This window comes from Callorhinus ursinus, unplaced genomic scaffold, assembly GCF_003265705.2.
Source record: "Callorhinus ursinus isolate GAN/ISIS: 27379988/994484 unplaced genomic scaffold, GSC_fseal_2.0 scaffold4, whole genome shotgun sequence".
NCBI classification, from domain to species: domain Eukaryota; kingdom Metazoa; phylum Chordata; class Mammalia; order Carnivora; family Otariidae; genus Callorhinus; species Callorhinus ursinus.
The window spans coordinates 43,849,793-43,874,747 of NW_027397066.1; the positions used below are offsets into that span (position 1 = coordinate 43,849,793).

Here is a 24,955-nt window from a genome sequence, read left to right on the forward strand (position 1 = left end):
TTTCTTCTGTCTCATTGTTAGTGTATAGAAATGCAACTGATTTCTGTGCATTGATTTTCTATCCTGCCACTTTACTGAATTCCTGTATGAGTTCTAGCAGTTTTGGGGTGGAGTCTTTTGGGTTCTCCACATAAAGTATCATATCATCTGCAGAGAGTGAGAATTTGACTTCTTTGCCAATTCAGATGTCTTTTATTTCTTTTTGTTGTCTGAGTGCTGAGGCTAGGATTTCTAGTACTATGCTGAACAACAATGGTGAGAGTGGACATCCCTGCTGTGTTCCTGACCTTAGGGGAAAACTCTCAGTTTTTCCCCATTGAGAATGATATTCACTGTGGGCTTTTCGCATATGGCTTTTACGATATTGAAGTATGTTGCCTCTATCCCTACACTGTGAAGAGTTTTAATCTAGAAAGGACACTGTACTTTGTCAAATGCTTTTTCTGCATCTATTGAGAGGATCATATGATTCTTGTCCTTTCTTTTATTAATGTGGTGTATCACATTGATTGGTTTGTGGATGTTGAACCACCCTTGCAGCCCAGGAATAAATCCCACTTGGTCATGGTTAATAACCATTTTAATGTACTGTTAGATCCTACTGGCTAGTGTCTTAGTGAGAATTTTGGCATCCATGTTCATCAGGGATATTGGTTTGTAATTCTCCTTTTTGGTGGGGTCTTTGTCTGGTTTTGGGGTCGAGGTAATGCTGGACTCATAGACAGGGTTTAGAAGTTTTCCTTCCATTTCTATTTTTTAGAATAGTTTCAGAAGAATAGGTATTAATTCTTCTTTAAATGTTTGGTAGAATTCCTCTGAGAAGCCATTCTGGCCCTGGACTGTTATTTGTTGGGAGATTTTTGATTTCTGCTTCAATTTCCTTGCTGGTTATGGGTCTGTTCAGGTTTTTTATTTCTTCCTGTTTCAGAAGGAAATTCCCCGCTGAGCAAGGAGCACAATGTGGGCCTCAATCCGAGGATCCTGAGATAATGACCTGAGCTGAAGGCAGACACTTGACCAACTGAGCCCCCTAGGTGACCTGAGCCTCCATTTTTTATTGTATCTCATTAATAGCCTTTATATTTTGATTTGATTAGATTTTAGTTCTTTTATTTCTCCAGAAAGGAATTCTCTAGTGTCTTCTATGATTTTTTCAAGCCCAGCTAGTATCTTTATAGTCATTATTCTGAACTCTATTTCCAATATCTTACTCATATCCATACTGATTAGGTCCCTGTTAGTCAGTACTGCCTCTTGTTCTCTTTTTTGAGGTGAGTTTTTCTGTCCTGTCATTCTGTCCAGAGAAGAATAGATGAACAAGAGAACAAAACACTAAAATGGCAACAACGACCCCAGAGAAATATACACTAAACAAGTCAGAAGAGACCCAAAACCAGAAAAAAAAAAAAAAGAGCAAGAGAGAATATAACCAGAAAGGTGAACAGAATACAGCAATACACTGGATCCTGTGTGTATTTTGGTCTGTTTATTAGAAAATTAGATCCCAAATTTGTAAAGAAAGAAAAACTTACATATGTACAAAAATAAAATTAAATACAATGAAAGGATCGTGAGAAGAAAAACCATGAATTCTATATACTATTTTCCCCTAGTACTGGAATTTTGCAGTTCTCTATGATTGGTAAACTTGGTCTTAGCAGGATGTTCTTGCTGAACTTCTGGGGGAGGGGCCTGTTGCTCTGATTCTCAAGTGTCTTTGCCCCAAGTGGAACTGCACTGCCCTTGCCAGGGAGCCAAGTTAAGTAAGCAGCTCCAGATTGCTCTATGTGGCTTTTGTTCCCTGAAGGCTTTCCGTACTGCTTTAGAGGATGAGAATGAAAATGAAGGCCTCCCAATCTCCAGCCCCTGAACTACATGCTCTGGGGCCCCTCTCCTCATTGCACCCTCAGGGAAAAACAGCCAATCATTCCTGTCTCCCTGGTCTCTGGCTGCACTCTGTGCTCACCGGGCCTGTGACTGAGCATTTCTATCTCAGGCACATGACCCCGTTTGGAGTCTCCAAACCCTGCAGACTCCTGTGGCATGGGTGGGCGCATACCGGCACCATTCCTCCTTGGGGGTAAGGGGGAGCTTGCTGGTTCTGCTGCTTGCTGGGCCCCAGCTTGGAGAGTAGTCGCCTGACCTTCCCTCAGTTTGCGGTATATGGCAAACCCCAGCTGAGAGCCCACTCCTGGGCTTGCTGACTGCAGCCGGCTTTCCCACTCCAATGCCTGGGAATTCTGCTGCACTCAGGCACCCCCAGTCTCCTGTGACCCTGAGGATCCTGAGACACACGATCCCACCTAGGAATCTGCCCTGCTTGCCACCTGAACACCTTTCAGACAGGGATGTCCCTCACTGGAGCCAACTTCTAAAAGTTCTGATTTTGTGCTCTGCTGTTATATCAGTTTCCGGTAGCCAGCTGACAGAGGCTCCCTCCCCCCATGGTTTACCTTCCTATATACCTCCTGGTATTCACTTCTCCACACCTCCTACCTTGCAGAAAGTGGTCACTTTTCTATTTGTAGAGTTGTAGCTATTCTGTTCTTAGACCTCTGATTGAGTTCACAGGTGTTCAGAATGATTTGATAGCTGTCTAGCTAAATTTCTGGGACCAGACGAAACTGAGGGTCCCCTACTCTTCCACCATCTTGGACTATCCTCTCTTTGATCTTTTTGTTGATAAAGCATATCATTTGTTTTTAGTTGCTCCTAGATTTTTATTTTTATATTTTTTAAAGATTTTATTTATTTGAGAGAGAGCAAGAGAGTACAAGCAGGGGGAGTGGCAGAGGGAACAGCAAAGGGAGAAGGAGAAGCAGGCTCCCCATAGGGCTCCATCCCAGGACCCTGGGATCATGACCTGAGCTGAAGGCAGACGCTTAATGACTGAGCCACCCAGGTGCCCCTAGTTGTTCCTAGATTTTTATACTGTATCAATCAGTGGCTGATTTGATAAATAACTCAATTGTAGCAATAGGTTAATAACAGTATGACAGGAAGAAAAGACACAGCCATTTTACATAGTCAGTGAGGACCAGAAAATGAAATCTATGCCTTTTATTGCAATTGAATAAGCAGATCACAGTGAAAATGGCATAAGTATCAATAAGATGAAAAATCAGTTGATTCCTAGATTCAAAGCTGGGTGCTTCTTGTAAGCCACTTCCTACCCTTTCATCAAATAAGTCAAAACATAAATAACTGCATGTACACACATACACATGTATATAATTATTTGTCTCTTTCATTTCACTATCATTCATCCAATTGATTCAATAAACATTTACTGAGTGTCTACCAAGTGCCAGGCCCTAGTGTGAGTAACAGGAGCCAGCAAGACACATCAGGTTTTTGGCCTGCAAAGCTGATAACCCAGAGGGAGCAAGACAGACAATGGCAAGAAAGCAAATAGATACACAAGATAATGTCAGAAAGTAATAAGCTCTCTGAAAGGTTTGATAAAATCATGGGAGGGACTGGGTGGAACGAGGTCATTTCGATGGGAGGGCCTCCCTGAAGAGGTGGTATGTGAGCCTGAGCTAGGAACAAAGAGAAAGGGCCTGCCAGCATAAAGTGTGTGGGAAGAACATCCAGGCAGAGCGAACAGTGAGTACAGTGGTGAGCCCAGAAACAAGAATCAACTAGCCAGTGAGCACGGAGTGGGCCAAGTAAGTGGGGGGTGAGGTTGGCAAGGGAGGCAGCTGCCAGATCATGCTGGGTTCTAGGGATTATTCTGAAGCTACATAAAAGTAAGGGTCAGAGCTTGGATCTTACATTTCAAAGTCCCTTTGTTCTCCCCCTTGCCACTCTTCTTCAGTGGGGAGCATGGGAGGGAAGAGCCACTCATCCACATAAAACACAGGCTGACTGAGCTCTGGAAGGCATGGAAGAGATGACCATGCCCCAACTCTCACTCTGCCTTCCTGGATGTGGCTGCTTCCTGGGGTTCTCTCGCTCTGATTTCTACGATTCCCATCTTGTCCAAGTCCTTAAAGTATGGTGGTCCATTCATGGACAAAGAAGTATTCCTCCCTTTGTTTCTTTTTAGCAAATACTTCTGTCCTTATATGAGAAGAGCAAACATTTTTAAAGGAAAAATTTACTAAATGTGAAGAGTAAAATAGATTTCTAAAGAACAGGTTTCTGAACACAAGATCCATCTATGCTCACTTACCCAGCCTCAATGAACTGGCACAGATCCTCAGATATCTTGCCCAGCTTTTTTTCTGACCCAAGTTCTACCTGTCATTTGGCATTGGGTAATGGGGACCTGTCTGGTTTCCTGATCCTGGAAGGTGGTCTAACTATTCAGTCTGTGTCATCGTGAGACAAGTTCCCAAAAGAGTTTAATTAAACTTTAATTATTTAGTAAAGGAAACTATTTCCTTCTAATATATAAAAGAAGAAATGCACCTACCCTTCAAGGTTTACTGTGGCGATAATAAATTAGATTAACTCCAAAGACCTCTCAGGAAGATTGATCTCATTGCGTTATACTCAATTTTCATATTTATTGAGAAAACCTCTCCACCCCAGATGATGCAGTGTCATGCAAACCCATCTGCTTCAAAGACCCTTGACTCATAAAAAGCAAAAACCATTAGGTTCCAGGGGAAGAAAAGGAAACATTCCACTCATGATCCCAGACAAAGACCCGCTGCCACTGGAAAAGAAATAGGAAATCTTCCAACCCCCCACAGTCCAGGGGCATGCTCTCTACCACTAAAGAAGAGGGAGAAATACAGGCTATCTGCTGTTGGAAAAGTGGAAGAAAACTTACTCAGGCCCAGGATCCTGCACTGATATAAAGCAAAGGTCTTCAGCTATTGGAGGTGAGGTGAGAAATTTGCTCCTACCAAAGTTCCTCACAAATACAAAGCAAAGTACCTTGCCATGAAAGGGCAGAAAGACTGAGAAAGCCTTAGCACAGAGGCCCAGGCACACAGCATGTATCCCTCACTGCAAACAGAGCAGGAGAACTGAGGAAACCCATGTCCCCATCAGAACTCTTGCACTAAGCAACAAGCAGTATCAGTATGCCACTTTGTGGGGAGTAGGGAAATAAGAGCATGAAGAGAAAACTTTGTGGCACAAGTGTGCAGGGCCCACTGAAGGCTGAGGGTGGAGCAGGAAAATTAAGAAAAACCGTTTTTTCATGCCAGGTTATATACCAAGTACAAGCATCAGTCCTCCTCTGATGGAAGAATTTGAAGTCTATGTTGTACTTAAGGTAAGCAGAGCAATAATAAACCCAGCTAAACTACTGACTAACCTGACAGAAGAGGAAAACATGTCCATGTCCAGAGGCAACTACTTTTGACCTTAGTGTCTGATGTTGTTTTACACGTTTCTGACATTCAATTAAAAAATAAGAGATGCAAAAAGCAACTAACCCAAGTCATTGTCAAGAGCTAAAGCAGCCAAAAGAGGTAGAAACAGCTGTTGAAACTAACAGAGACTTAAATAATTATGATTAGTATGTTAAATCCCTAGTAGAAACAACAGACCGCTTGAATGATAGATGGAGAATTTTAGAAAAGAGATGGAATATATATATAAAACAATCAAATAGAAATTCTAGAAATATGGGGTACCTGGGTGGCTCAGTTGGTTAAACATCCAACTCTTGATTTCAGCTCAGGTCATGATCTCAGAGTTGTGATATTGAGCCCTGTGTCTGGCTCCTTGCTGAGCATGGACCCTGCTTAAGACTGTCTCTCTCCTTCTCCCTCTACTCCTCCACCCATTAGTCATGCACACACATGCTCTTCTCTAAAAAAAAAAAAAAAAGAAAGAAAGAAAAAAAATTCTAGAAATAAAAAAAAGCACAACAACAGAATTGAAGAATTCTCTCAATAGACTTATATGCAACAGGACGTAACAGAGAAAAGGATCAATGAACTTGAAAATAAATCAGCAGAAATTATCCCAACTGAAACACAAAGTGAAAACAAAGGGGAAAAACAAACAACAATAACAAAAATAATAAAAACCCAAACATCTAAGAATTTGGGGGACAATATCAAATGGTTTAATATGGATGTAATTGGCGGACCAGAAGGAGAAGGAAGAGAGAACAGTTCAATAGAAATATCTGAAGGGATAATGGCTGAGAATTTTTCCGAGATTAATAACAACAACAAACACAAATCCAAAAAGTTCAGAAGAATCCCAAGTGAGAAAAATTGGGAAAAAAATATATCTGATCATATTACAGTCAAACTGCTGAAAACCAAAGGGGGAAAAAAATCTTGAACTGAGGAAGAAAAAAAAAGCATTACATACAGAGAACAGAGATATGAACGACAGCAGGCTGTCAGAAACTATGTAAGCCAAAATACAATATAGCAATGTCTTTAAAATGCTTAAAGAAACAAATAACAATAACAAAAGTCAACCCAGAATTCCAGAATTTTCTATCCAGTGAAATATATTTCAAAATGAGCGTGAGAAGTGGGACTTCTGGAATGATGGAGTAAGGAGCTCAACGGACTCTTTAGCAAAGCAATTCAACTAGTGAAAAATAATTTTTACTTATTTAAAGTCTCTAGAAATTGTCCTAAAGGCATAGAGTAAATGGAGAAACATTCATTCAAGAAAATCTACTAAATATCAGTAAAAATAGTAGTATTTGAACCATAACCTACTTCACTATTCCCCCAGCTCTTCATTACAGAAACTCTATTCGTGTGCAGCCAAGAAAATGGGAGTTTCATCTCCCTGCCAGCTCCCAGGCTGGGACTATAGTTTCAGGCCAAGATGGGCAGGGTGCAGATGTTTCTCATCTTTTCTAGGAAGCTCTATTCTAGGCAAGTTCAGCTAAGAGGATCAGGTCTCTCCTCCTCCACCCAGCCCTCTATTCATAAGGCAGAAGCTCTACCCCAGACACAAAAGGCCGAATGTGACTGGGGCCCCAATCACCACCACTCCAGCTCACTCATAGGGTGGAGGGTCTATGCCTGGAGGGGCAAGTTGAGAAGACCAGGGGCTGCCAACTCCTTCCCTCTCCTACCTCAGTGCATACTCATAGAGCAGGGGTGTCATTCCAGGGAAAGTATGTCCTCACATCCAAATATGGTAGAGTCGGGCAGGGGCTCTGCCCTGGAGGAAAGGCAGGCCATCGGGACAAAGAGCTTTGCAGCTCTGAGAAAACTGACTTTATTTGGAACTGACAGTGAAGAATTCCATGCCTAAGGGCATTGTTGAAAAACAATACAGATTTTAGGGGAGGGCAATTAAGAAGTGGCTGGCAGCTCCTTGATATAGAAAAACAGCAGAGCAGCTAGAAGTTTAATGGAGAGAATCAAGGAAAGAGGCAGTCATCAAGAGGTGTCCTGGGTCAGAGTCAACTCTGGGGATCAGGAAGGCTGTGCAAATACACTCGGCTGCCCCCAGTCAGAGCCATCTGGACATGGGGCAATGTTGAAAGCACTCCCCAAGCTGGACACAGATTCATCAACACAGAAGAGAAGACTCACTGGCCCAAGGGGCTTAAATCCAACCTCTGACCAAACAGAATGAAAAATGAGCTGCTCTAAGGGGCAACTCCTAGGAAAACAGGCTTAAAAATAACATCACAGTCATCCTTGACAACCTGTGCATGCCAAAGTTTGCATCCCCTGTAAGAGCAAATGCAATTAGAAATAAGAGGCTTAATTCTTCCTGTTGAAAACAAGGGAAGAGATTTCCCTTGCTTCTTTTTTCTCAGGTCATTTACTTTAGAAAACTTTTAAGTGTAAGTATTTTCTCTTCTCTTTGAAATGTATATAAATCCCTTTGGAGACTAAATCAGCCTTTTTTTCTCTGTGACCCAGTAATGTCTAGAAAGACCTGGGAATCATCAAGGGAGAGACTACTCCTGTCTCCCAGTTTCTGCGGGAAGGTAGGAGTCTAAATTCAGTGGGGCCTTGTTCCAGGTTGCAAAACTACATCCTGTCATAAAGAGAAGTTTGTTTTCCTCCTGGATAAAGTCAACACAGATGGCCACTCCAATTACCAAGTAAAATGAGTATGAACTATGTGTGTCAAAGGGGCTGCCGAGTCCTCTTACTTGACAAGACATTGTTTATCGAAAACATGCACATAATTTGTTGTATCTGCTTGGTTATACGTCAGGGTGAGATTTCTTTCAGTCTTTGCCATGTCTTAGCAGATTGCCTGTGATACACGTGACATTCTGGTTTAATACTTATTCAATAACAAAACTGTTTTCTCTCTCTACTACATCTGTGGTGAGGTTTTCTGGGTTGGGAGGAGTTTGCTTTTAATTATATTTCCCCAGCACCTCTCAAGAGCCATGAGGGTAGGAAGCTCTAAGCTACCAGCTCCGGGCTGAAAAGGTACAACAACAAAAGTTAACTCCCTGAACTCAAAGCCACATCCCCCCAATGGTAAAAGTTCAACCTCTAAGTGGTTAAGAAGGCTTAAGCACAAACTTTGACCAACTTTGTTCTTTTTCAAGATTGTTTTGGCTATTCTGAGTCCTTGGAATCTCTCAAGGAGATTTTGAAAACAACCCTAAGCAAAGCACCTATATTAGGGGATGATCTTATAACCTCAAACCTAACAGGACATCAGCAAACACAGTTAGCACAGTAAATTTTAAAATAGTTTTAAAAACTACTTGCTTTGCTTATGAATGAGAAAACATTTACTCTCCCAGGAAGCTCTCTCTTTCTTCACTGCCTGTTCAAACCTTTTCCATTCATTACGATTCAGGGCGCCTGGGTGGCTCAGTTGGTTGGGCAGCTGCCTTCGGCTCAGGTCATGATCCTGGAGTCCCTGGATCGAGTCCCGCATCGGGCTCCCTGCTCGGCGGGGAGTCTGCTTCTCTCTCTGACCCTCCCCCCCCCATGTGCTTTCTCTCGCTCACATTCTCTCTCTCAAATAAATAAATAAAATCTTTAAAAAAAAAAAAGATTCAGTTCACATTCTATCTGACCACTCCAAGTCACATTACTGCCCTTCCCTAAACAGTTACTTATCTACCATTTATATGAGGCAACAGAGTACTTATTTACATGTGGTTTTATTCTCAAATTGTGGCAGCAAAATTCCTCAAGGGTAGAGACAATGTCATAATCTTTTTTTTTTTTAATTCTTACCTGCTTTAATTTGAAACATCAATCTACATTTATTGGATTGAATACTACTCTTTAAAGTTTTTCTCACACCTTGAGATACATTTATACCTTAAATAAATTAAAGAAAAAATACATTTTCTTAGTTAGACAATCTATTATAATGTTGGGCACAATGGTATGCAACTGACATCTTTGTTAAATTTAATTAGGAGGTGAGGGGTTGCAGCCTAATATCCTGAACATTTTTCCTTGTGCCAGGCAAATGACCTTGGTGCTTTGCATGAAAAATTTTATGTAATTAAATGTAATAAAATATGAATCACATGTAAACATTATTACACATTTGGGAGGTGAAAATAAGATATTATTTTTATCAGCTTATAAATGTTGGTTAAACTGATTTAACTATGTAAGAGTCTATTCCTCAGAGTCCTAAATTGCTGTCCTGACCCACCCCATCACCATAAAAATCTCAAACTTAAAATATTCAATATTGGGCGCCTGGGTGGCTCAGTTGGTTAAGCGACTGCCTTCGGCTCAGGTCATGATCCTGGAGTCCCGGGATTGAGTCCCACATCGGGCTCCCCGCTCAGCAGGGAGTCTGCTTCTCCCTCCGACCCTCTTCCCTCTTGTGTTCTCTGTCTCTCATTCTCTCTCTCTCAAATAAATAAATAAAATCTTAAAAAAAAAAATAAAAATAAAATAAAATAAAATATTCAATATTTTTATAATATTGCTAAGAATTTCTCCAATAATTTATAGTGATAATTATTTTTTAAATATGCTTACAAAAATTATCATAAGCATCTAAAAATGCTTTCATTTTATGCATTTAAATTATGCCATGGAATAAATAATAATTTACTGCAAAATAGTTATTTTATCTCTTTCTGTGGTGTCTTCCCTTGTACCTGAGAGTTTGCTTTATTCATATTAAATTCACATGACTGTCAAAATATTTAACTGTGGATGCCAGAAATATTTTTCAGATCAGGGCAAATAGAATTTTTTTTATTATTTTTCTACAAAAACAGTTACTGGAAAATATTTGCTAAAAATATTCATTGTGAAATGTGGTAGAATGATTTAATGTCGGAACCACAGCTTTAACTCAAATACTGTTGGCATCAGTAAGTACATGAGTCATTAAGTGGAATACAAAAGGTATAGCACTTATCATTCTTGAATTATTAAAAAGATTTTAGAAAGATACAGATTTAAACAAAGTAGCTTATAGTATACTGGCATGCCTCATAATATTTGGCACATTGTAACAATTAAGTGGAAACTTTTTTTTAATTCACATTACTGTATGACTGTCAACATTTCCAATGGTGAGATTTAATGAGTGATGGGGATAAGTTACTTGTATGTTAGTCTTTTGTAACAGGCTCAACTATCACATATTTTAAATATTGACTCATGCATCTACCTGTCATCTGGGTCTCTGCCTTTACGTTCACATGGCATTCTCCCTGTGTGAGTGCCTGTCTCCAAATTTCCCTTTTCACAAGGACACCAGTCATATTGAATTAGGGCCCACTCTAATAATCTCATTTTAACTTGATTACCATTATAAAGACTCTATCTCCAAATAAGGTCATATTCTGAGATACTGGGGGTTAGGACTTCAATGTATAAATTGGAGGGGACCACCATTCAACCAATAACACTAGGATTATTGCCACTAGTACAGCTTTCTGGATTTCCCAGATATCCTTGAATTTCATAAATGTCTTTCATACCAAGTATCTTTCATGCCAAGTCTATAAAATATTTTCATTAGTAATACCTCTAATTAAAGATAAGTATCTTAATTCAATAAGTAAACAATGGAGATTTAGCATATCAATTCAAGGAGATAGGTATTAATCTAGTATAATTACTTTATGGGCACTAGTGGGGATAAATGCTCGTACAAGCTGTGGCATTGTGGAAAGATTTGTGGGCTGGAAGTTAGGAAATACAGAACCAGGTCCTAACTCTGACATTCACTCACCAAGGGACCATCTACCATCTACACTGCCACTGCCTCTTCTCATGGAGTTTGTATGGTCTCTAAATTCCAGAACATTCTCTGATTCCTATTCTATTTGTACTGTTCTTTCCTATCTCCCCACACCAATATGAGCAACAGAGAGGTAATGACATAAACAGACAAGCAAATTTGCAGCATCCGCTGACAGACAGATTTTTAGAAGTTGAAGACTTTTATCTACTGCCCTCATTTAACAGACAAGAAAATGGAAGCCTCAGGAGGTTAGGTGATTGGTCCTAAGGCACTTATAACATCATTCCTAACTTGAATAACTTCAAAGGGGCAGCGGTCCTTAAATTGAATCCACAGACCTAGGGGTCCCCATGGATGAACTACAAACGTCTATATACCTCTTGAGAGTTTGTGTGCAAAACCTGGTGTGAATATGCATGTATATATTTCTTTCTTTTTTTTTTTTTTTTTCTCTTGGAAGGAGTCCTTAGCCTTCACCAAATTCTCAAAAGGATCTACTTTGTTCAAATAAATCCTTAGCTCCTATGCCTTCAATGCTCGGCATATAAGAGGTAATTGGTAAACATTAGTTGACTTATGTATATTAAATTCTTAAGCAAGAAAAAGTTAATAACCACTGAAATAGAATAAAATAGAATACAGTCATTCTCTGGAAATGATCCTCACTGTCTCCTGTTCTCATAATGTTCTCATAATGCTCTACCTGTGTGAGTCTTTCATCGCCCTGCAGTTCCAAGTCCTAGATGAATTAGGCAATATGTGCTTGTCTACTAAACCAATTAAGAAAGATATTTAAATCACAATTTCATCTCCTTTAGGAAATTATCCATCTTTTTATTTAACTTTACTATTCTATTTAATTAACAAGGGTTTATTGATATATTAATTAATTTAGGGAATTACTTTATTTAAATGATATATTAATTAATTTAGGGAATTACTTTATTTCAATTAAATGATATATTAATTAATTTAGGGAATTACTTTATTTCAATTAATCTTAATTAATTAATCTTAATTCAAATTTTTAAATGCCTGTAATTTTCATTGGATCCATCAAGTAAGACATACTACATTCAGTTAAATCTGAGTTACCTTACTTTGCCATTAGTCCAAGTACTAGAGAAAATCCTCAAAGTATTCAGGACATGGACTGGAACAATTATCAAAACAGGACTTTGAAAAAGGCAGGGTAATGCCTTAGGCACAAGGCATGTGGTATGATAAGCAGAGAGCAGCAACACCATAGATGAGTAAATATTTGACAAATCAATGAAAGAAAGAAGAAGTAGCTAGTGCTCCCAAAAGGACAGAAGACCCTCTTGAACAGGTGATAGGACATCCATCAGTGGATGATGGAGGGTGATGTAATGGTTGAATCTCCATCAGAAAGAGCATGTGGTATTGTGGGACATTAATAAGTGGCACCAAGTTAATGATGATCAATGTGGACATCAAATACAACTATCTGTATATAGTTATTAAACATTTCTTTTTGGTGATTTATTAGTAAGAACTTGCAAATATGGAAGCAACCCAAAGTTCCAGAATGGGGCCTCAAGACAGAAGAAGTGTAATACTCTGCAAGAAGCAGGCCAAGCCATTTGTGCCACAGATGTGTATGATAACGAATTACATTTTTCTTAAAAACCTACAGATGTTATTTGCAATAATTTATACTCTTCAGAAGCAATTACAAGTGATGATTCACTTTGTCAATGAAGATTAAAAGCTCTCTTCTTTACAAAATTAGGTCTTACTCATACTTGTTCCCCAATTCCAACAAAGAGTAGCTGCTTAAGAAATGACTGGATTTAGGGGCGCCTGGGTGGCTCAGTCGTTAAGCATCTGCCTTCGGCTCAGGTCATGATCCCGGGGTCCTGGGATCGAGTCCCGTGTCGGGCTCCCTGCTCAGCAGGGAGCCTGCTTCTCCCTCTCCCACTCCCCCTGCTTGTGTTCCCTCTCTCGCTGTGTCTCTCTCTGTCAAATAGATAAATAAAATCTTTAAAAAAAAAATGACTGGATTTACACTTATAAATTTATTTATACTTATTTATTTATATACTTATAAACACTCTTTATTAAATATACTTACTTATACTTTATTAAATATACTTATTTAATAAAGAGTGTTATTAAATATAATCAAGAAAGATCCTACAAAGTCATGCTATTCATCTGATCTAGCTTGCTAGACTACCCTGTATTACAGAGTGGATTTCTCATCTTAGAAATTTCCCAAAAGAGTAAATTATCAGTTTAACATCTAGGTACCATCTAAAAATTAAAGAAATTAACATAGGAATTCTAGGTACTCCCTTGGTGAGTGCCAAGACAATAAGGATCTTCTTGTCTTTATACCCCCCGGAACAAAGATTCTTGATATTTTAGAGAGAAAAGAATCAGACTTTCAATGAGACATCAAATTTAAACCATTTATCTTATCTGAAGCTGACATTTCTTTGTTGAGTGTTATTTTCCTAGCAGCTGAGAATGAAGTCTTGGCAGAAACTGTGGATGCTCAAATAAGGTATTTTGTTGTTGCAAATTCTATTTTAAACTTGTTCACATTATGATCCATTCCTTAGGTGGAAGACAAGGCACTTCTTGAAATGATGTTGTAGAAGGATATTTAATAAAAAAAGAAATGCCTGTTTTAATTTTTTCTTTTTTATGGAATATTGAAAAATATTTTATGTAATTAACAAAAACAAATATAATATGGTAGATATAAATTGCAGAATTGGACTGCAATTCAGAAATACATTCCAGTATTTGTGCAACATTATTACACAGAAGTATTCTTACTTTCTAAACTTCTTCCAGCTACATCAAGAGTTGTCCTTGGTGGAAGAACAGTATGGAAATTTTTCAGGGTGGAAGAACCTGTCTTAATGACCAGGAACATATGGATATTTCCTCATAGTTAATCCGAGCAATTGCCAACAACAACCCTAAAAAAAGACTATGGATAGCTGAGTATGAAAAAACGTGAGTTCTTAAATGCACCATCTTCTTTTTTTTTTTTTTTAAAGATTTATTTATTTATTTATTTGAGAGAGAGAGAGAGAGAATGAGAGAGATAGAGAGCACAAGAGGGCAGAGGGTCAGAGGGAGAAGCAGACTCCCTGCCGAGCAGGGAGCCTGATGTGGGACTCGATCCCGGGACTCCAGGATCATGACCTGAGCCGAAGGCAGTCGCTTAACCAACTGAGCCACCCAGGTGCCCAATGCACCATCTTCTATATTAACATATAAAGATTATTTAACTTACAACTTCAAAAAGGAGTTGATACTACTGAATCATTTCAGGTCACTGGGTAACCTGTGGTCAGGTTCAACTAGCCCCCTAGCTCTAGAGTCAATCACTAGAATATGAAAGTCATTTAGAGTATTTAATCATCGATTGTAGCTCTCTGCCGGAATTTTAACTGAAAAAGTTAATGCTTCTGTAGTGTGCTTACACATGTGATGAATACAAGGAAATGAGAATTTAAGCTACCAGAGATGATAGTTTTCCCGGCCCTGAAAGAAAAGAGGGTGTGGAATTCAGAGACCACTGAGAAAATTTATTTATTCATATAAAAATTATGACTATTGTGTGCTAGGCTAAAGATAAAATGAGCAAGACAGAGATAAGTGCTAATTGTATGGCATGATATATTTTCTCCCCACAGGTAATTTCTGAGCATCTTCTATGTATCAACATTGTAGATTTGGTGGTGGTGGGAGAGTGGGGGAGGGGGGCCCATAGTGCCTAGTCTTGAAAAGCAACAATAAAATCTAGTTGCAGTAGAGATATTGAGGACACACAGCATTAAAAAAATGAAAGGAGACAACTACAAGATATTATTATTTTTTTTAAGATTTATTTATTTATTTCAGAGAGCGAGAATGAGAGAGAGAGAGTGTACATGAGAGGGGGAAGGGTCAGAGGGAGAAGCAGGCTACTCGCTGAGCGGGGAGCCTGATGCGGGACTCGATCCCGGGACTCCAGGATCATGACCTGAGCCGAAGGCAGTCGCTCAACCAACTGAGCCACCCAGGCACCCCAAGATATTATTTAAGTAAACATTGCAGTTGTCTAGGCCGAATCATTTGAAGTAAGATTATTTAAGTAGAGAAGTTTGACTTCAGTGCTCTGATACATATTTCCTTTCCATGGGTGTCTGTGAGGCTCCCCGGCACCTCCTGAGGTCTCCCTTTGACATTCACCATCCACTGCCTTAGAGTCAATCCAAGGCCAAATAACTACAGCAATTTGATAAACTAATTTCTACTAAAGTGTCACGGGAAATCATTTAGGGTATTCTCCTAAATAAAAAATAAGAATTTTAACTTCAGCCCTGTGGAAACACGGAATAACAACAATGCCTTGTATTCTCATTGTGCTAAGTTATTCAAACATCAGTGCATGTTAGTGTGTCAGGCAGTAAAGGGCTATGAAGGTGAGTAAGATGTGAACCCCATCTATGGGGGGCCTCATTGCTGTCCTCAGCTATTCATATCTGAAACCAACACCTCTATAACTAACTTGTATTAATGTTAATTTCCCTGTTAATTTGCTTGTTTCCATTTATTCTACTTTAAATGTGTTATATTTGGTTGTTTCACTGTTACATTCCAACTTCCTTAGGAGCATTCCATCTCCTTAAAATCAGAAACCATGTCCTCCAGTCTTTTAGTCTTTTTTTTTTTTTTAATTCTCTTTATTCCATCTCCCCAGTCCCCAAGACGGTATGTTTTAAGCTATGGCTTTCTATCAACTAACAGATCATGAAAGCAATTTGTAAATCTCCTATCGACATCTTTATTTAATTTTTTAAAAGATTTTTTACTTTTAAGTAATCTCTATACCCAACGTGGGGCTCGAACCCATAACCCCAAGATCAAGAACCACTTGCTCCACTGACCAAGCCAGCCAGGCGCCCATTCTATCAACATCTTTAAATGAAATAGAATAGAACCTAAGAGAAAGGAAAATTTCAGAGTGCCTCACCCAAGGTGATCTTGGGTGAACTCTGATCTTTGTAGAACTCTGACACAGTGAGGGCTGTGTGTCAGTGTGTGTTAGGCTAAGATATAAAATGTAGTTCTTACTAAATTGTGGTTGGAACACTTGGGAAACATGGTCAAGTATTTAATAAATATTTGCCTGAAACCTTTTACAAATTTATTTGGATCCCCCTAGCAGTTACTCCCAGGTTCCTGGCTTATTTCCCTTTGGCTTTGGCTGGTGGTTTCCCATGTTGGTTCCAAGCATCACCTGATGACCTCCCAGTTTCGACTCTGCCTGCTCCTTGGATCATAGGCTGACCCCTGCACACTCTCATCCACATCAACCCAGCATGCCTGGATGCCTCTTGACACCCTTCCCCCACCCTGCACTATACCAGATGCAACCTTGCCCCAAGAAAAAGCCCAAAAATGATGCTGGCAAAGCTCCTGGTATACATAAATGCATACACTTGACTCTTTTGGGGGGCAGGGTCTAATATCTTCTTGCTATGTTAAAATAAAGCCTTTACTATATATAGGGGAAAAGACTCAGGAAATTAACAGTTTTTAGAGCTGCCTAGGAGTAAAACTCTAACTCATGGAGGAGCACTTAAACTTATGATCTTAAATTAGCAACTCAGTCAAATTTTGAAACTAGAGCAGCAAAAAAATCAGCATTTTTGAAGAAATAAGTCCTGTGAGAGAAAAATTCTAATTACTAGTTATTACCTGAGGTGATAGTTACTATAATAAAAATACTATTTTAAAAGGTCAATTAGAATCAAAATTATACTGCAATTATACTTTTCCTTATTCTTGCTTCACACATAAAGATATAAATTGAAAATTAAATTAAGTATTCTTATATTTTTAAAAAAATTCCTAATGCAAATGCTTTGCTTTTAAAATGGCCTAGAAGGGACTTTCCTCTACAATTATTTTGGTCAAAATACAGAAACTAGGTACTGATTCGGGGGAAATCTGTAGCTTTTTACATTGCTATGATAATAATCTACATTTTCACATATTTGTACAGTCATAACATTCTACCCATAGTTTGCCCTAGAGCCATAAATGACTATGTTGGTGCCATCAGTTGCTCTTATGACATTTGGAAAATGATCATTATCTTATTTGTTGCCATTTACCCAATGTAGAGAAAAAAAACTTATAAATGCGGTTTCTTTTACAAGAGGCAGCTGTCCCTTGATGAAAAACTGCCAAGGATTCCTTTTACTGGATAATCTATATTAAGTACACACAAGTTGGAATGGAGATTCCATGGAAAAATTGAGGGATACCCTGTCTCCCCAGCATAACTATATGAATGGTCCTACTTAAACCACTGAAACTTGGCTTGGAAACCACTGAACCTTGAAGAAAGCTTGGTGAAGAGCTACCAAGGTATCTATGAAGACAGAAAGGAAGTCCTTGAAATAAAAAATACTAGCACAGTTGAGAATACACTGTTGTCCATTTTCTAGCATCAACACTAGTAAGAATGTGTAAATCAGTGAGACAATAGGTAGGTAGGGGGCTAACTTACTAATACCAAACCTCTAGTGATGGTTTGAAGCTGATCCCTGAGTGCTTCTGAGGGTTGAACTGGTCCATAAGTCACAGCTCTGCCCTGACTCAGTTCTGCATTCCAGGAGAGCAGAGACTAGCATGTGGGACATGGCAAGTATCCACTAAATGTAACAGTTGGCTTCATCTTATAGACCTATCTTTTTCTCCTTTCATTACCATTTTCTCATTTATTTCCTATTTCTTCTATAGGTTTCCTTCATGGAAGAGATAGGAAGGGTTATAAATAAATACTACATAAAAAGAAGTGAAATGCTGTTAAAGATAAAAGGAAGAATGTAAATAGTGAGTGCCATAGAGGACTTATAAACCAATGTGCTATTGGGTCTCAAAGGATGTAGAAGTCACACACAGATGGAGCATCCAGGTGAGGTTTCATGGAAGAAGTGATTTTGACATGGTTATAAGCAATACCAAGGAGAATGACCGGCAGAGAGGATTCTAAAAGATGAAGACAGCCAAGTGTAGTTCATTCAATAAATTTTACTCAGTTATTTACTGATTCTAAAAGAGAAGCTTAGAATGCAAACCATGACAATATAACCTGTAGTATCGGCATAAACAACAGTGAACCAGAAAGTCTATCTTTTCTTTTGGCCATGAAGAGAATAATGAGAGATTCCTGTTGAGAGAGGAAAATAAATTTATCAGAATTTAGAAAGATACTCCAGGCTATTATTTGAATTTTTAAAAAGCATCTGTAATTTCTATTATTCATCTTACAGTTGTCTTAGTCTATTCAGGCTGCTATAACAGAGTATCATAGACTGGTTGGCTTATAAACAACACAAATTATTTCTCACAGTCTGGAGCCTGGAAAGTCCAAGATCAAGGTGCCAGTAGATTCAGTGTTTGGTAAGGACCCACTACCTTGTTCACAGAGGCCATATTTTTTGCCGTGTGGAATGGGGAAACTCTGATCTCTTGAGCACCTTATAAGGGTACCATTTCTATCCATGAGGACTCTATTCTCATGACCTAATACCTCCCAAAGGCCTGTACACACCATCACATTAGGGATTAGGTTTCAACATATGAATTTGGAGGGAGGGGAGAGACACAAACATTCAGTCTATAAAAATGATCAAAGTCAAACTGTATTACTTTCCAGTCTAACAGTTACTTCCCTTGGTCCAATAGAACCCACTTATCATCTCCTTATATCTCATGCTCACCTCCACCTCACTGCTTGAACCTCACCTGAAAGTAATGTCCACTTCTAGAACATCCTCTGAGGTTGCAGAAAACTAAGGCTATCTTGGGAGAAGGATTTCCTAGGCTTCACAGCACTACTCAAGTCCTCTGAGATTTGCCTTTACCTTATGGAGATCTGGCACATGATTATACCTCCCATGACCCTGATGAACTCCAGAGGGTGAAGCTTCAAGGATCTTCACCAGAAGCTTCACCAGACACTTTTATGTGTACACCCAAAGAATAAGGCCTTGAGGAAAAACTGGAGTCCCTTCACTGCCTGTCCAGCCTCCTTGGTGAAATTTGGTTTCCTGAGGACCATTCATTTGGCCCAGTGGCCACCATACAGTACAAGATCCTTCTCAAGAGAGCCATCACTGCTGCTGGTAGAGCCATCACTACCCCCACGAGGGTATGGCCATACCCCACGACGTCCACAGGCTGTCAGACAGGTATACCACACAAACCTAAATCTTTCATTTGCATCGAGAGGATGGGAGTTAACCACCACACTCATCTGTGGTCAGGGCACTTGATTGATATCTTTTCTCTCAAGATCTCACCTCCTCTAGTTTCCCACAAGCACTAGAGCCTTGCTTTTAATGGTGCAGTTCACTGGAGCCCTAATTTCCATACCTAGAACATGGCAGTCTTATTTCTCAAGACAGCACCTTGCTTCCTGGATCCCTTCCTGATACACTTTTTATACAACCCTTCTAAATTCTAAAAGTCCTGCTTCCCAGCCTTGTCCTGCCTCTTGAGTAAGAAAATTTTAATTCTGATTCCAGACTGGGTTGCACTAAAGCAGTCTTTTCTAAAATTACTTAATCATAAAGAGCCATCAGGTGCATTCATTAAAAATACAGAATTCCAAGCCATCTCCTAGAAGTTCTGGTTCAGGACATCTGGGGTAGGGCCTGACAATGTATTTTTAACAAGTACCCTAGATGATCCCCAGGAATTTTTTTGGCATTTGGGAAAATACTGAAGCGGAGTTTGCTGTGCTTTTGTGGACCTGATAATTTCTAGTCTCTTTCTAGAGGGTCTGTCAACACTTTTGTCCCAATTAATTTCTCTGGTCCCAACCCCAGCCAGCCTCAGTCACACCCTTCTTTTTTACATACTCCCAGCATCTCTCACAGCCAGGGTCACCCTGACCAGGACACTTCTTTTACCCAGAATGACCTCCTTGGCCTATGATTCTGTCACTTGCCTGAGAACCATCCCTACCAGAGAGCTCCTACCCATACCTCCCCAACCCCTTGGGTCAGTTTCCTTGGACAGTGTTACAGGGCCATAGCAGAAAGGAATTTTCCACACTTAATGGACATGGTGATTTTTATCTCTTCACCTTCCTCAGAGGGCACCAGCTCTTTATACCCATTACCTTCTTTTGGCCCTTGTTGGCAACTTCCTCTTTTCTGGACAGCCTGTGATGCAAGCAGCCTCTTTATAATTCTTACACTTCAATAAGAACAAAAATGCTAATTCAAAAAGATATACGTAGATATGGTGGAGTAGGAGGATCCTGAGCTCCCCTTATCCCACAGATACAATGCGATAACACCCACATCAGTGTAAATAACCCAGAAAATGGCCCAAAGACTGGCAGAACAGACTCTCCACAGCTAAATGTAGAAAAGAAGGCACTCCAAAGATGGTAGGAAGGGCAGAGACACAGTTGGGAGCCAAACTGTCCGCAGGAGGGATATCGAGAGGGGACAGGAACAGATCCCATACTGGGCACCCCAGGTACAGGGGATCAACAGTGGGAGGATGAATTCCCATAACATTTGGCTTTGAAAACCAGAATGACCTAACTTCATGAGTTCTGACAATCAATGGGGCTTAACACCTGGAACTTTAAAAAATCAGTGGGCTTGGCTCTGGGAGAACCAGAGGGCAATAGGAAAGTGAGTCCCCCCACCCCCCTTAAAGAGATAGCACAACAAGTAGCCTTGCCAAGATACAGCACAGAAGCAGCAAACTGAAAACCACCTGGGTATATGGGAGGGAGATTTGTTTACTAATATCAGAGCATGTGCTGGAGGGGCAGGGATCTTTGGGAGACTTCTCCAGAAACAAAGGAGTTGGTGGGCACCATTTCCCTCCCTGCCTGCCGCCTAGACACACAGACACTTGCAGGAACCAGAACAGCCCAAATACTCTCCACCTAGCTTACCAACAGCATACCTTGACCTGTCCTTCTCTTGCAGCCCCACCTCCTCCAATATACCCTTGGCAAGAGTCTATCCAAAGTAATGCCACAAGCCTGGCAGTGTGCAAGACTCCCAACAGGGACCAGCACCATTACAAAATGATTACTACCCTGGGGAGAGGGAAGATAACCACACACACCAGTCTGACTGCAGCCCCAGCAGTGGGCTGGGGCAGACATCTGGTCTGACGGCAGGCCTCCCTAATGAAAACATCTCAGAGGATAATATAGGGAGAGTGATTCAGTGCTTCCACAGCTCTGACAAATGCCTGGTCTGACCCAACTCAAGCCCAGCATGGCCCCAAACTGGCCCACTAACAACATAAGGACAAAACCCTACCCACAACAGGCAAAGACAGCAATTGCAGATGACTGAAGGCAAACGTGGTTCAGCCACAATAGTACAGTGCACATAAGATACACAGGAGATACCCCTGAAGTACCAGGTTCTGGTGAACAGAGGATATTGCATTGCAGGGCACTACAGGACCTCTTCTTCATAAGGCCACTACTTTTAAGAGCAGGAGACATAGCTGATGTTCCTAAGCATAGAAGCAGACACACAGAGAGTTAGACAAAATGAAAAGACAAATGAATACATCCCAAATAAAAGAATAGGACAAAATCACAAGAGAGCTAAATGAAATGTAGGTAAGTAATATGCCTGATAGAGAATTTAAAGTAATGGCCATAAAGATGCTCACTGGACTTGAGAAAAGAGTGGAGGACCTCTTTTGACACCCTCAACAAAGAAAATGTTGAAAAGAACCAGAGATGAAGAATTCAATAACTGAAATTAAAAATACACTGGAGGGTATAAACAGTAGACTAGAGGAAGTAGAACAGCTCAGCAACCTGGGGACAGAGTAATGGAAAGCAACCAAACTGAACAGGAGAGAGTAAAAAGAATAATAAAAAATGGAAATAGATTAAGGGAAATCAACAAAACCATCAACTGAAATAACATATGCATTATAGGGAGGAGAGAGAAAAGGGGGCAGAAAATGTATTTGAAGAAATAATACCTGAAAACTTACTGAATCTGGAGAAAGAAACAGAAATCCAGATCTAGGAAGCACAGAGATTCCTCAACAGAATCACCCCAAGGAGGTCCATACCAAGACATATAGTAATTAAAATGGCAAAAAGCAGTGATAAAGAGAGAATTTTAAAGGCAGCAAGAGAAAATAAAACAGTTACACACAAGGGAAATACCATAAGGCTGTCAGTTGATTTTTCAGCAGGAACTTTGCAGGCCAGAAGATAATGGCATGATATATTCAAAGTGCTCAAAGAAAAAACTACAATCAAAAATGCTCTATCCAGCAAGGCTATCATTCAGAATAGAAGGAGAGATAGCATTTCCCAGACAAATAAAAGTTAAATGAATTCATGAGTACTAAACCAGCCCTACAAGAAATGTTAAAGAGGACTCTGACTGGAAAGGAAAGACCATAAGCAGGAGTAAAAAAAATAGTGGGAAGCACAAAAGCAGTAAAATTAAGTATATATATAAAAATGAGTCAAGGAATTCACAAAATAAAAGGATGCTAAACTATGATACCATATACCCAAACTGTGGCAGAGAGAGGAATAAAAATTTACTATTTTTAGAATTTCAAACTTAAGCAGCCATCAACTTAATACAGACTGCTATTATGCATAAGATATTGTATATAAACCTAGTGGTAACTACAAACCATTTGAGAGGAGAACAAAAGAAAGGAACAGAGAAGAACTACAAAAATAACCATAAAACAACTAACACGATGGCAAAAAAAAATACATACCTATCAATAATTACTTTGAATATAAATAGACTAAATGCTCCAATCAAAAGACACAGGGTGATGGAATGGATAAAAAAAGCCAGACCTATCTATATGGACCCAAATAGATAAAATCACAAATGAGAGAGAAAAAATAAAAACCAACAGCACAGAAATACAATTTATAAGAGAATATTATGAAAAACTATATGCCAACAAATTGGAAAACCTGGAAGAAATGGATAAATTCCTAGAAACATATAAACTACCAAAACTGAAACAAGAACTAACAACTAACACGGTGGCAATAAATACATACTTATCAATAATTACTTTGAATGTAAATGGACTAAATGCTCCAATCAAAAGACACAGGGTGATGGAATGGATAAAAAGCAAGACCTATCTATATGCTCCCAGAAGAGACTTGTTTCAGACCTGAAGATACAAGCAGATTGAAAGTGAAGGGATGGAAAAGGGAAGTGAGAATAAAGCTGGGGTAGGAATATTTATATCAGACAAAATAGATTTTAAAACAAAGACTATACAAAATAAAAAGAAGGACACTATGTAATAATAAAGGGGACAATCCAACAAGAAGATATAACAATTGTAAATATTTATGCACCCAACATAGGAGCACCCAAATACATAAAACAACTAATAACAAACATAAAGGAAATAATCAATAGTAATACAATAATAGTAGGGGACTTTAGCACCCCACTTACATTAATGGATAGATCAGACAAACAGAAAATCAACAAGAAACAGTGGCTTTGAATGATACATTGGACCAAATGGATCTAACAGATATATTTACAAATTCTATCCTAAAACAGCAGAATATACATTTCTGTTCAAGTGCACATGGAACATTCTCTAGACTGTATCACATGTTAGGCCACAAAACAAGTCCTAACAAATTCAAAAAGATCAAAGCCATACCATGCATCTTTTCTAACCACAACACTATGAAACTAGAAATCAACCACAAGAAAAAATCTGGAAAGACTACAAATACATGGAAGTTAAATAACATGCTACTAAACAATGAATGGGTCAACCAATAAAACAAAGAAGAAATAAAAAAAAAGATGGAGACAAATGAAAATGAAAACACAATGGTCCCAAATCTTTGGGATTCAGCAAAAGCTGTTCTTAGAGGGAAGCATATCACAATACAGGCCTACCTCAAGAAGCAAGAAAAATCTCAAATAAACTACTTAACCTTAACACCTAAGTTAGAGGCATTAGAAAAAGAATGAACAAAATTTCAAACCAGTAGAAGGAAGTAAATAGTAAAGATTAGAGCACAAGTAAATGAAATATAAACTAAAAAAAAAAAAAAAAAAAAAACTAATAGGACAGATCAATGAAACCAGGAGCTGCTTCTTTGAAAAAATTACCCAAATTGATAAAACTCTAGCAAGACTTATAAAAAATAAAAAAGAAAAGACCCAAATAAATAAAATCACAAATGAGAGAGGAAAAGTAACAGCCAACACCACAGAAATACAAACAGTTTATAAGAGAATATTATGAAAAACTATATGCCAACAAATTGGACAACTTAGAAGAAATGGACAAATTCCTAGAAACATATAAACTACCAAAACTGAAACAGGAAGAAACAGAAAGCTTGAACAGACCAGCAAAGAAACTAAATAACCAGCAAAGAAACTAAAGCAGTAATTAAAAATCTCTCAACAAATGAAAGTCCAGGGCCAGATGGCTTCACAGGCAAATTCTACCAAACATTTAGAGAAGAGTTAATACCTTTTCTTCTCAAACTATTCCACAAAATAGAAGAGGAAGGAAACCTTCCAAATTCATTCTATGAGGGCAGCATTTACCGATACCAAAACCAACTAAAAAACTACAGAGAGAGAGAGAGAGAGAGAGAGAACTACAGAACAATATCCCTCATGAACACAGATGCAAAAATCCTCAACAAAAATTAGCAAACCAAATCCAACAATACATTTTAAAAAGCATTCATCACAATCAAGTGGGATTTATTTCTGGGATGCAACTGTGGTTCAATATTCACAAATCAATCAGTGTGATATATCAAGTCAATAAGAGAATG

At 39.0% G+C, this 24,955-nt stretch overlaps 1 protein-coding gene across 4 annotated transcripts in view; it reads right to left on the reverse strand.

Moving 5' to 3' along the window:
* Positions 1-24,955, reverse strand: part of PDCL2 (phosducin like 2) — a 244,449-nt gene that overhangs the window by 137,590 nt on the left and 81,904 nt on the right. For all 4 annotated transcript variants that reach the window (XM_073891707.1, XM_073891706.1, XM_073891705.1 and 1 more), the window contains one exon: positions 14,562-14,622. The gene's annotated coding sequence lies outside the window, so the exon portion shown is untranslated. The remainder of the gene's footprint in view (positions 1-14,561; positions 14,623-24,955) is intronic.